Source organism: Phyllobates terribilis, unplaced genomic scaffold, assembly GCF_046119375.1.
Source record: "Phyllobates terribilis strain yellow unplaced genomic scaffold, ASM4611937v1 Scaffold_3__8_contigs__length_932513732, whole genome shotgun sequence".
NCBI classification, from domain to species: domain Eukaryota; kingdom Metazoa; phylum Chordata; class Amphibia; order Anura; family Dendrobatidae; genus Phyllobates; species Phyllobates terribilis.
This window is the reverse complement of record NW_027362763.1, coordinates 667,558,000-667,569,783: the sequence shown is the minus strand read 5'-3', so window position 1 is coordinate 667,569,783 and position 11,784 is coordinate 667,558,000. Positions and strand designations below refer to the sequence as shown.

Genomic DNA, 11,784 nt, shown 5'->3' with positions numbered 1-11,784 from the left:
CACAGAGGCCAGAACGGCGAACATAGGGGCTCAAGATGGGGCAACATAGGGTCCCAGGATGGGGGACATTATTAATTAAAGGGGCCAGGTTGAGGGACTTTATTACTGTATGGAGGCCAAAATGAGGAACATACATTAATTTATGGTGGCAAGTAGGGGACATAATTACTTCTGTAATATACAGTAATTTACTTTATAGAATATTTTTTTCCACGGGGGGGGGGGGGAACAAAAAGGGGGGTCCTGTTACTGTGCAGGGCGGCACTGTCACTTTTTTTCTTTAACTGGCATAATGTATAAGTCAGGGAAAAAGTGGGGAATGTGCTCTAGAACTGATCAGCTATTGACAACTGTGTGTGATTTTATGCCGAGACGAGTCAAGCTGGAAGAAGTGATGGTGGTGTGTGCCAGATGATGAAGAAAAGCAAAGATGAAGGACTTCACCTAGAGATGGCACTGGTGAGTCAGTGTTGTTACCTGTACACTGACACTATACACACAGCTCTGTATTACTTATACACTGACACTATACACCGAGCTCCTGTGTATAATGTCACTGGAGAGCCCTGTATTACCTGTACACTGACACTATATACAGAGCTCCTGTGTGTAATGTCACTGGTGATCACTGTATTACCTATACACACAGACTGACACTACAGTCATGGCCAAAAGTTTTGAGAATGACACCAAAATTATATTTTCACATGATCTGCTGGCCTCTGGTTTTTATTAGTGTTTGTCTGATGTTTATATCACATACAGAAATATAATTGCAATCATATTATGAGGACCAATAGGTTATATTGACAGTTAGAATGAGTTAATGCAGCAAGTCAATATTTGCAGTGTTGCCCCTTCTTCTTGAAGACCTCTGTAATTCTCCCTGGCATGCTCTCAATCAACTTTTGGACCAAATCCTGACTGATAGCAGTCCATTCTTGCATAATCAATGCTTGCATTTAGCCAGAATTTGTTGGTTTTTGTTTGTCCACCCGTCTCTTGATGATTGACCACAAGTTCTCAATGGGATTAAGATCTGGGGAGTTTCCAGGCCATGGACCCAAAATCTCTATGTTTTGTTCCATGAGCCATTTTGTTATCACCTTTGCTTTATGGCAAGGTGCTCCATCATGCTGGAAAAGGCATTTTTGGGCGCCAAACTGCTCTTGGACGGTTGGGAGAAGTTGCTCTTGGAGGACATTCTGGTACCATTCTTTATTCATGGCTGTGTTTTTAGGCAAGACTGCGAGTGAGCCGATTCCCTTGGCTGAGAAGCAACCCCACACATGAATGGTTTCAGGATGCTTTACAGTTGGCATGAGACAAGACTGGTGGTAGCGCTCACCTCTTCTTCTCCGAATAAGCTGTTTTCCAGATGTCCCAAACAATCGAAAAGGGGATTCATCAGAGAAAATGACTTTGCCCCAGTCCTCAGCAGTCCACTCCCTGTACCTTTTGCAGAATATCAGTCGGTCCCTGATGTTTTTTCTGGAGAGAAGTGGCTTCTTTGCTGCCCTCCTTGAAACCAGCCCTTGCTCAAAGAGTCTCTGCCTCACAGTGCGTGCAGAAGCACTCACACCAGCCTGCTGCCATTCCTGAGCAAGCTCGGCACTGCTGGTAGTCCGATCCCGCAGCTGAAACAGTTTTAAGATATGGTCCTGGCACTTGCTGGTCTTTCTTGGGCGCCCTGGAGCCTTTTTGACAACAATGGAAGCTCTCTCCTTGAAGTTCTTGATGATGCGATAGATTGTTGACTGAGGTGCAATCTTTGTAGCTGCGATACTCTTCCCTGTTAGGCCATTTTTGTGCAGTGCAATGATGGCTGCAAGTGTTTCTTTAGAGATAACCATGGTTAACTGAAGAGAAACAATGATACCAAGAACCAGCCTCCTTTTAAAGTGTCCAGTGATGTCATTCTTACTTAATCATGACTGATTGATCGCCAGCCCTGTCCTCATCAACACCCACACCTGTGTTAATGGATCAATCACTAAAACGATGTTAGCTGCTCCTTTTAAGGCAGGACTGCAATGATGTTGAAATGTGTTTTGGGGGTTAAAGTTCATTTTCTGGGCAAATATTGACTTTGCAAGTACAGTAATTGCTGTTAAGCTGATCACTCTTTGACATTCAGGAGTATATGCAAATTGCCATTACAAAAAATGAAGCAGTAAACTTTGGAAAAATTACTATTTGTCTCATTCTCAATACTTTTGGCCATGACTGTATATACAGAGCTCCTGTGTGTAATGTCACTGGTGATCACTGTATTACCTATACACACACACTGACACTATATACAGAGCTCCTGTGTGTAATGTCACTGGTGATCACTGTATTACCTATACACACACACTGACACTATATACAGAGCTCGTGTGTGTAATGTCACTGGTGATCACTGTATTACCTGTACACTGACACTATATACAGACCTCCTGAGTACAATGTCACTGGTGATCCCTGTATTACCTGTACACTGACACTATATACAGACCCCTGTGTATAATGTCATTGGTGATCGCTGTATTACCTGTACTATATATATACACTATATACAGGGCCCCTGTGTATAAGGTAACTGGTAATCACTGTGGTACCTGTACACTGACACTATATACAGACCCCTGTGTTTAATGTCATTTGTGATCGCTGTATTACCTGTACACTATATGTACACTATATACAGGGCCCCTGTGTATAAGGTCACCGGTAATCACTGTGGTACCTGTACACTGACACTATATACAGACCCCTGTGTATAATGTCACTGGTGAGTTGCTGTATAAGGCCACGGCCCCACTATCAGTGTTCGGTCAGAATTTTTTCCCAGGAATGGGAGACAAAACCAGGTGAGGAACAATCTGAGAAAACGTATAATAGAAACAAGTCACCAATTCTGCATCTATCACCCACTCCTAGTTTTGTCTCCCACTCCTCAGGAAAAATACTGACTAAATACTGACCAAATACTGATAGTGGGGCCATGGCCTTACCTGTATACTATATACAGAGCTCCTGTGTGTAATGTAACCAGTGGTAATAACAGTGTTGTTCGATTTGTGTTTTTTTATTAATGATCAGTATTGTAATATTCGGTCACTGTTATAATATGTGGTTCGGTTATGGTGTGGCGGTATTTATCCCTGTATGTGATGGTCATATGTGATCTGGTCATGGTGTGGCAGTGTTTGTCCCTTGTATGTGGTATTATTCGGTCACTATGTGGAGGTAATATGTGATCTGGTCATGGTGTGGCAGTGTTTGTCCCTTGTATGTGGTATTATTCGGTCACTATGTGGTGGTAATATGTGATCTGGTCATGGTATGACGGTGTTTGTCCCTTGTATGTGGTGTTATTCGGTCACTATGTGGTGGTAATATATGGTGTGATCATGGTGTGGCGGTATTTCTCCTTTGTATGGGGTATTATTCGGTCACTGTGTTATCTGGTCTTGGTGTGACGGTATTTTTCCCTTGTATATTATTTGGTCGCTATATGCTGGTAACATCTGGTCTGGTGATGGTGTGGCAATATTTCTCCCTTGTATTTGGTATTATTGGTCTTGGTATAGTGGATTGTGTTTTGTTTGGCGGTCAATTGTTTTCTTTGATATTAATTGGAAGATTCTTTATTTACATTAGTGATTAAATACTTGGAACAAGATGCACTTACAGGGGTTCTCTGGGGAAAACAAGTAATGACCTTTCCACAGGATAAGTGATGATAAGTTATTGATTGGTGGGGGCCTGACTACTGAGACCCTCACCAATTGGCAGTATGTGGAGCTTTCATCCCCACTATCAGTGGCTGCGAGTGTTGCACTTGTTTTTTTGTGGAAGCCCCAAAGAGAATGAATCAGACATCCCACCTGCCGCTCCATTTTAAAATGGGGATAAAACTTCCCAATTCTTCTGATAGGTGCGATTTCCAATGGTGGGAACCAAATAATCAATAAGTTATCACCTATCATGTGGAGCCCATGGATCGGTGTGGTTAAACCAAAGAACCCCTTTAATGCAAACTACCGTAATTGTACATCCCAGCTATAGTGGCGCACAATAGATGTGCAGGAGCCGCCTGTGTTTTACAGTCGAAGCTCCACTATAAAAGGTATTTGCATATACCTGTAGGGTGGGCCCTTAAGGTCAATTACACCCGTGGGCCCCAGACACCACAGTCCGACGCTGGGTACAAATGTGACATATATCAGAGCCATAATCATTATGAGAGACTATGCATTATATGAATACAATCTGCACTATCACCTGCTCCTTTTCATACTACTCTATGGGAAAAGTAACCAGCATCTGCTGCAGGATAATCAGGGACCTGCTGCAGGATAATCAGGGACCGGCTGCGGTCAGATGATACCATCTGTCTTCAGAGGGCTACATTCACAATTTTTACATTCTCGAGAAACGAACAGTTCTTTCTCATGCAATAATAACCAAAAGTGATAGAATATCTGAGCATTTATTTATCCATTGACTTTTAACATGTTTTTTTTTCCGCCTCTCTGTTGCTGAGATATTAGCAATCAAAGTATTTGGCACTAAAAGAAAATAACTGTCCGAATAGGCGTTGTCAGAGAAACTTTTACTGGGGAGTGTGTACTTGTTCCTCTTAACTGACCAATCATAAATAGGCAGCAACACACTGAGGAAAGAAGAATACAGCGCCACAATAGCAGACAAACAGTCTCGTCTCCTCACTGCAGAGTGATGACACGCGCTTCAGCACAGCAGACCCGAATGTGATTAACTGACAGCTTTCAGGACTGTCTGAAACTGGATATCTAACTAACATAAGAATAAAACCCATATGTATAATATACAACCCCTGGTAAAAATTATGGAATCGCCGGGCTCGGAGGATGTTCATTCAGTTGTTTAATGTTGTTGAAAGTATCAATGATTACATTTAACAAAACATAGAAGAAAATACACATTGGGAGGGATTAGCGCATTCGTAACTCAACTACGCAGTAAACCAACTTTCCCCCGTTCCCTCCTTCTAAATATCATTCAGAATCTGCTCCCTACTCTTCACCCGTCTCCTCACCCTCCATGCACAAGATAACTGCATTCGGTACTCGAGTATTGCACTTAAACATACAGACTGATGACCGGATCATACAACTTTATATGAAAATCCATATTTATTATAAGTTCTAGAACTGAAATAACAAGCACTTTCCGCCTATTGTGTCCCCCCATTTCCTTGTAGAATGTAAGCTTGCGAGCAGCCGGACCCTCACTCCTGATGTAACTGTTCAAACTGTCTCACCTTGTATTGATTTTATTGTCTGTACATGTCCCCGCTTAATTCTAAAGTGCTGCGGAATATGTTGGCGCTATATAAATAAAAATTATTATTATTAGATGCTAATGCAGCATTGATTCTGGATGTATTCCCTGTAGTCCAAACCTAATAGCTCCTAAGTTTTGTGAAAAGTTCCTTTTAGTTATCGAGTGGAATGAGCCAGCTCTTTGATCTAAGGCAGGGATGTCAAACTCAAACACACGGAAAGCCAAAATGTAAAACTTGAACAAAATCGCGGGCCAACCAGTATGCAATTTTATTGGCCCCACAAAGTCCTCCATACAGAATAATGGCACCACATAGTCCTCCATACAGAATAATGGCACCACATAGTCCTCCATACAATATAATGGGCCCCACATAGTCCTACATACAGTATAATGGCCCCACATAATCCTCCATACAGTATAATGGGTCCCACATAGTCCTCCATACAGAATAATGGCCCCACATAGTGCTCCATACAGTATAATGGGCCCCACATAGTCCTCCATACAGTATAATGGACCCCACATAGTCCTCCATACAGAATAATGGCCCCACATAGTCCTCCATACAGAATAATGGCACCACATAGTCCTCCATACAGAATAATGGCACCACATAGTCCTCCATACAGAATAATGGCCCCACATAGTCCTCCATACAGTATAATGGGCCCCACATAGTCCTCCATACAGTATAATGGGCCCCGCATAGTCCTTCATACAGTATAATGGCCCCACATAGTCCTCCATACAGTATAATGGGCCCCACACAGTCCTCCATACAGTATAATGGACCCCACATAGTCCTCCATACAGAATAATGGCACCACATAGTCCTCCATACAGAATAATGGCACCACATAGTCCTCCATACAGTATTATGGGCACCACATAGTCCTCCATACAGTGTAATGGGCCCCACATAGTCCTCCATACAGTATAATGGCCCCACATAGTCCTCCATACAGTATAATGGGCCCCGCATAGTCCTCAATACAGTATAATGGCCCCACGTAGTCCTCCATACAGAATAATTGCCCCAAGTAGTCCTCCATACAGAATAATGGCTCCACATAGTCCTCCATACAGTATAATGGGCCCCGCATAGTCCCCGATACAGTATAATGGCCCCACGTAGTCCTCCATACAGAATAATTGCCCCACGTAGTCCTCCATACAGTATAATGGGCCCCACGTAGTCCTCCATACAGTATAATGGACCCCACATAGTCCTACATACAGAATAATGGGCCCCACATAGTCCTCCATACAGAATAATGAGCCCCACATAGTCCTCCATACAGAATAATGGCACCACATAGTCCTCCATACAGAATAATGGCCCCACATAGTCCTCCATACAGAATAATGGGCCCCACATAGTCCTCCATACAGAATAATGGCACCACATAGTCCTCCATACAGAATAATGGCCCCACGTAGGGGTGGTGGTTCTGGTATCACGGGTCAAATAAAATTACCCTGCGGGCCAGAGTTTACAAAACTAGAGTATCAAAATAGTTTGGAACTGGTCATTTGAGGACTTCTTTCTGCACCATAGTCCTCAATGGTTTAAATTATACATCAGAAGGCACTGTTAGGTTAGGCAGCAAGTGTTTCTTATACAATTATACTCCAAATCTTTCAAATTTTATTGCAATCTGAACATTAAAATTGCTTCTCCCGAGTAAGTTCTCCAATGTTTAACGAGACCTGGAGAAGTGGTTAAAATGTCACTTACATTCTGAACGTAATAAAGGCTTCTACCCTGTGTGAACTTTTAGATGCTTTACGAGACTGGATTTCTGACTAAAACATTTCCCACATTCTGAACATGAAAATGGTTTCTCCCCTGAGTGAATTCTTAAATGTGTCATAAGATTTGATTTCATGTTAAAACATTTTCCACATACTAAACATGAATACGGTTTCTCCCCTGTATGACTCCTTAAATGTACAAGAAGGTTTGATTTCTTATTAAAACATTTCCCACATTCTGAACATGGAAATGGCTTCTCCCCTGTGTGAGTTCTTTGATGTTCCAAAAGAATTGATTGCCGACTGAAACTTCTTCCACATTCAACACAGGAAAATATCTTCTCCACATTGTGATTGTTTTCATGTTTTACAAGATTGGATTTCTGTCTAAAACATTTCCCACATTCTGAACATGAAAACGGCTTCTCCCCTGTGTGAATTTTTAGATGTGCCACAAGACCTAGTTTCTGACTAAAACATTTCCCACATTCAAGACATGAAAATGACTTCTCCTCAGTGTGAATTTTTAGATGTTCTACAAGACCTAATTTCTTCCTAAAACATTTCCCACATTCTGAGCATGAAAATGGCTTCTCCTCAGTGTGACTTATTTTATGCTTCACCAGATTTGATTTATAGGTATAACATGCCCCACATTCTGAACAGGAATATGGCTTCTCTCCCGTGTGACTTCTTAGATGATCCAGAAGATTTGATTTCTTCCTATAACATTTCCCACATTCTGTACAGAAAAATGGCTTCTCCCCTGTGTGACTTCTTCGATGATCCAAAAGGTTTGATTTTTTCTTAAAACATTTCCCACATTCTAAACATGAAAATGGCTTCTCCCCTGTGTGACTTCTGAGATGTTCTATAAGACTTGATTTCTGACTAAAACACTTCCCACAGTCAGGACATAAAAATGGCTTCTCCTCGGTGTGAATTCTTTGATGTGTGACAAGATTTGATTTTTGGGTAAAACATTTCCCACATTCTGAACAGCAAAAAGGCTTCTCTCCTGTGTGACATCTTAGATGATCCAGAAGGTTTGATTTCTTTATAAAACATTTCCCACATTCTGAACATGGAAATGGTTTCTCCCCTGTGTGAATTCTAAGATGTTTCAGAAGATTTGATTTCTGAGTAAAACATTTCCCACATTGAAAACATGCAAATGGCTTCTCCCCTGTGTGACTTCCAGGATGATTCTCAGGAGAACCTTTAGGAATAAAGTACTGTGCTTGCTCCAAAGATGAAAATGGTTTCTTTCCTGTATGAGTTGTCTGATGTCTAACAAGATTCATTTCTTTGGTAAAAGATTTCCCACATTCCGAACATGAAAACGAGTTTTCACTTCTATGAATTTGCTCATTTAAAGAAAGATTAGATTTTGTATTTACATTTTTCCAACATGAAAATGTTTTCCCCGGCCTATTTCCAGTTCCCTGTTTGCTGATCTGTGATTGAGTAGACAAAAGTTTTTTCGGACTGTTGGTATCAGTGGATAAATGTCTGTTGTGAAGGACTACGGATACATCTTCTGTATTGTGAAACTGCGATAAAAGGAGATTTCCATGACCGCTTCTCATCCAGTTTTCCTCTAGAAAAAGAAATATTAAATTATTTTTTTCAAGGAAAATATTTTTAGTAATTTGAAGAGTTTTGGGAAAAAAAAAATGGCCATAAATTTAACCCTCAACTGGTGAGGTGGGGGTTTGCCACACCCCAGGGAATTTTTTGTTCGGCTCCCATTCATTGAAAAATGCTGGTATGAGGATACGTGTCTCACTAGCTTCCATCCATTTGTGGGTGTCAAAAATTTGTTATACTCATGTGTGATCAATCGCCAATAAGAAAACGATTAAAGTAAACGTGATCTTTGCATTTTCTGTAAAAAATAAGAGATTTCTAAACACTGGGGTATAGGAAACCCCACCTCACCAGTTGCGAGACAAAAACCCCACATCACCAGTTGCGAGACAAAAACCCCACCTCACCAGTTGAGGGTTAATCAGGTAAAATTTAGACAGGCGCTATATAGGATAGAGAATAATACTTAAAATGATGTCTAAACGGGGGCATGGCCTGGGCTCTGGCATGGCTGATCGTGCTTGATCGTTGCTCCTGCTCCCAGGTCACGAAAAGTGTCCTAAAACCCGGCTTATTCCCTATTTTAGCAGCCTTAACCTCTAGTGTCCTCTCTCTACCACGTTGTGGGGACACCGGGTCGTTCTTACCTCGTTGACGGTTGGGTGGAACGAAGAGGACATAGTGGGGACCCTGGAGCGGCGTGGCTGGATCAGTAGTGGAGCTTCCCGCCCGGTCTGCACCGCCTACGCCCCACCAGAGATAAGCCGCCGGCGCGACAGTGAGACGTGCAGCCTCAGGAGATCCTGGGGAATTGCTCCGGCCGGTCCATCGGCAATTGAGGAAAGCCAGGGCGGAGAACGGCTGCGAGGCCAGAGCTGCCTGGTGAGCACGGGAAAAGGGGGCAGCGACGGTTCACCCGACTTTACTCCCAGAGCGCAGCGGGAACCATCGGCGGGTGTCGGGGGCCCTGTGCCCGCACCGGATAGGTGAGGAACAGTGGGTGAGGTCCGGTAGTGGATGTCTCTGCCTCCCCTGGAACACAAGAGCCCGGCGCCATCTTTCCCTGCATAGCTCCTCCCACGAAGCGGGATAGGCGCCATTATACCGCTGCCACTGCTCCTGTTACTGCTCTCTTCAGCTAACGAGCTCAGTTAACCCCCAAGCGCCTGGAGGGGAATTTGCTAAGACACTGGCACCATTTCATAGTCTCCTGAACTTTAGGAGCAGCTGAACTGAGTATCTCTTAATCCCTAACTGCCGGTGGGGAAACAGTCTACAGTGTCCGCGGCACAAATAGGACATAAGTACTGATAGTACCTCTGGAGGTGTACATCTTTGTGATAGTGACAAACTGTTGGAGGAGAAGAGCTGAGACCCTCTTATTGTGCTTTGACCATATACAGGCACAGACACCATTTCAGATTCTCTTATGCACATCTTCTCTGCCTGAGTGCTGGGACCCACCAATTTGTGGAGTGAGAGCTCCACCTGCTGGAAGAACTGGGTTAATACACCTCTACACTGTGGGGTTCATAAACTCCATAACTATGCCCAAAGCCGCATAAATATGTCGATATATTGACTTTTCTGATGTAACCAAGTGGTGTCTAAAACCGCCCGGAATCAGCCGCCTTATGATGGTTCGCACAGATCATAAAATACGGGCAAAAAGCCTTCAACGGCAAACCTCTACAACTCTGTCTACCACACCTAAGGGAGATTTGGATAAATTCCTAAAATAAAAATTGGGAACAGCCATCAGACAAACAAAAGGTCCATAGTGATGCGACATCTGTGGTTAATGATCTCTCTAACGAAGGCCCGGGTGACTTGGACTGCAGGTCAACTTCGGAAGACTCGGCTCCTCTCTCCAGATCCTATATGAAATCTTTGCTGGAATCTACGGTACAACCCTTGCTCAAGGAATTGGCTGAACTCAGATCCGACGTAAGACATATAGGGCATAGGGTTGAAACACTTGAGAACACACAGACGGACTTAATAGATGCCTCTAACACCCTTGGCGACCATATCCTTGTCCACCAGCAACACCTCAATTCCGCCTATCTGGCGCTAGAGGACCAGGAGAACAGGAGCCGGAGAGAAAAATTGCACCTCCGTGGCATTCCCGAGTCGTTCACACCAGAATCCCTTAAAAAGGTGTCCAAAGAAATATTCGCGGCTATACTAGGCACTGAAAGGGCGGACGCTGTTATCACCGAGAGGGTTCATAGGGCTCTTAGACCAAAGCCCAAACCTAATGAACGCCCAAGGGATATGTTGTCTCTTCAGCTATGTCGACATGGCGGCCATTTTGTCTGGAGCAAGGGAAAAATCACCCCTGACGTATGGAGACGTCAATTTCCAAATTTTCCAGGATATCTCCCCAACTACATTGGCCAAGAGAAAAATTCTCAAACCATTGACAGATGCAGTATTAGGCCAAAGCTTGCGATTCAGGTGGTTGTTCCCCTTTGGGGTGGGTATCACTAAGGAAGATTGTCAGATCACCATTCGCACCCTGGAGGTGCCTGGGAACCCTTACAAATGGACCCTATATCCATTCCCTCGTGGATGCCACTTGATATCGGTTTGCCCATTCTACGGCTGGATAAGCCTGACGATTGGTCGATCAAAAAAAAGTCGACATCACCAAAGGCCAAAAAGCAAGCGAACAGGCAGCAACACACATGAATGTGACGATCACCTTTCTTTAGATGGATATCCAGACCGATCGCCTATGCTGTCCTTTTCCCTCTCAGGGGCGTGTGGGTAACGGTGGGGGTTTCTCTTACTTTTGCCTAGACCGCCTGGGAGTTTATGGACATTGGTCCCCTCCAATTTTTGGTGTGGACCATGAAGGTGTAGGGCTGCGCTTGCCTCTTATAATTCTTTTCTGGCTTATAGCTGATAGCTTAATGTGTACATGTCACTCTCTTACATAGTTACATAGTTTATAAGGCTGAAAAAAGACAAGCGTCCATCCAGTTCAGCCTATTTCTTGTGCACTGCAGCTATTCCGCAGCGTTGATCCAGGGGAAGGCAAAAAAAACCATGCGGTATAGGACAATTTACATCACTGAGGAAAAATTCACTTCCCGACTCCAATCTGGCAGTCAG

At 43.4% G+C, this 11,784-nt stretch overlaps 1 pseudogene; it reads right to left on the bottom strand.

Moving 5' to 3' along the window:
* Nucleotides 1–2,912: 2,912 nt before the first annotated feature.
* Nucleotides 2,913–11,784, bottom strand: part of LOC141258596 (uncharacterized) — a 55,422-nt pseudogene continuing 46,550 nt past the window's right edge.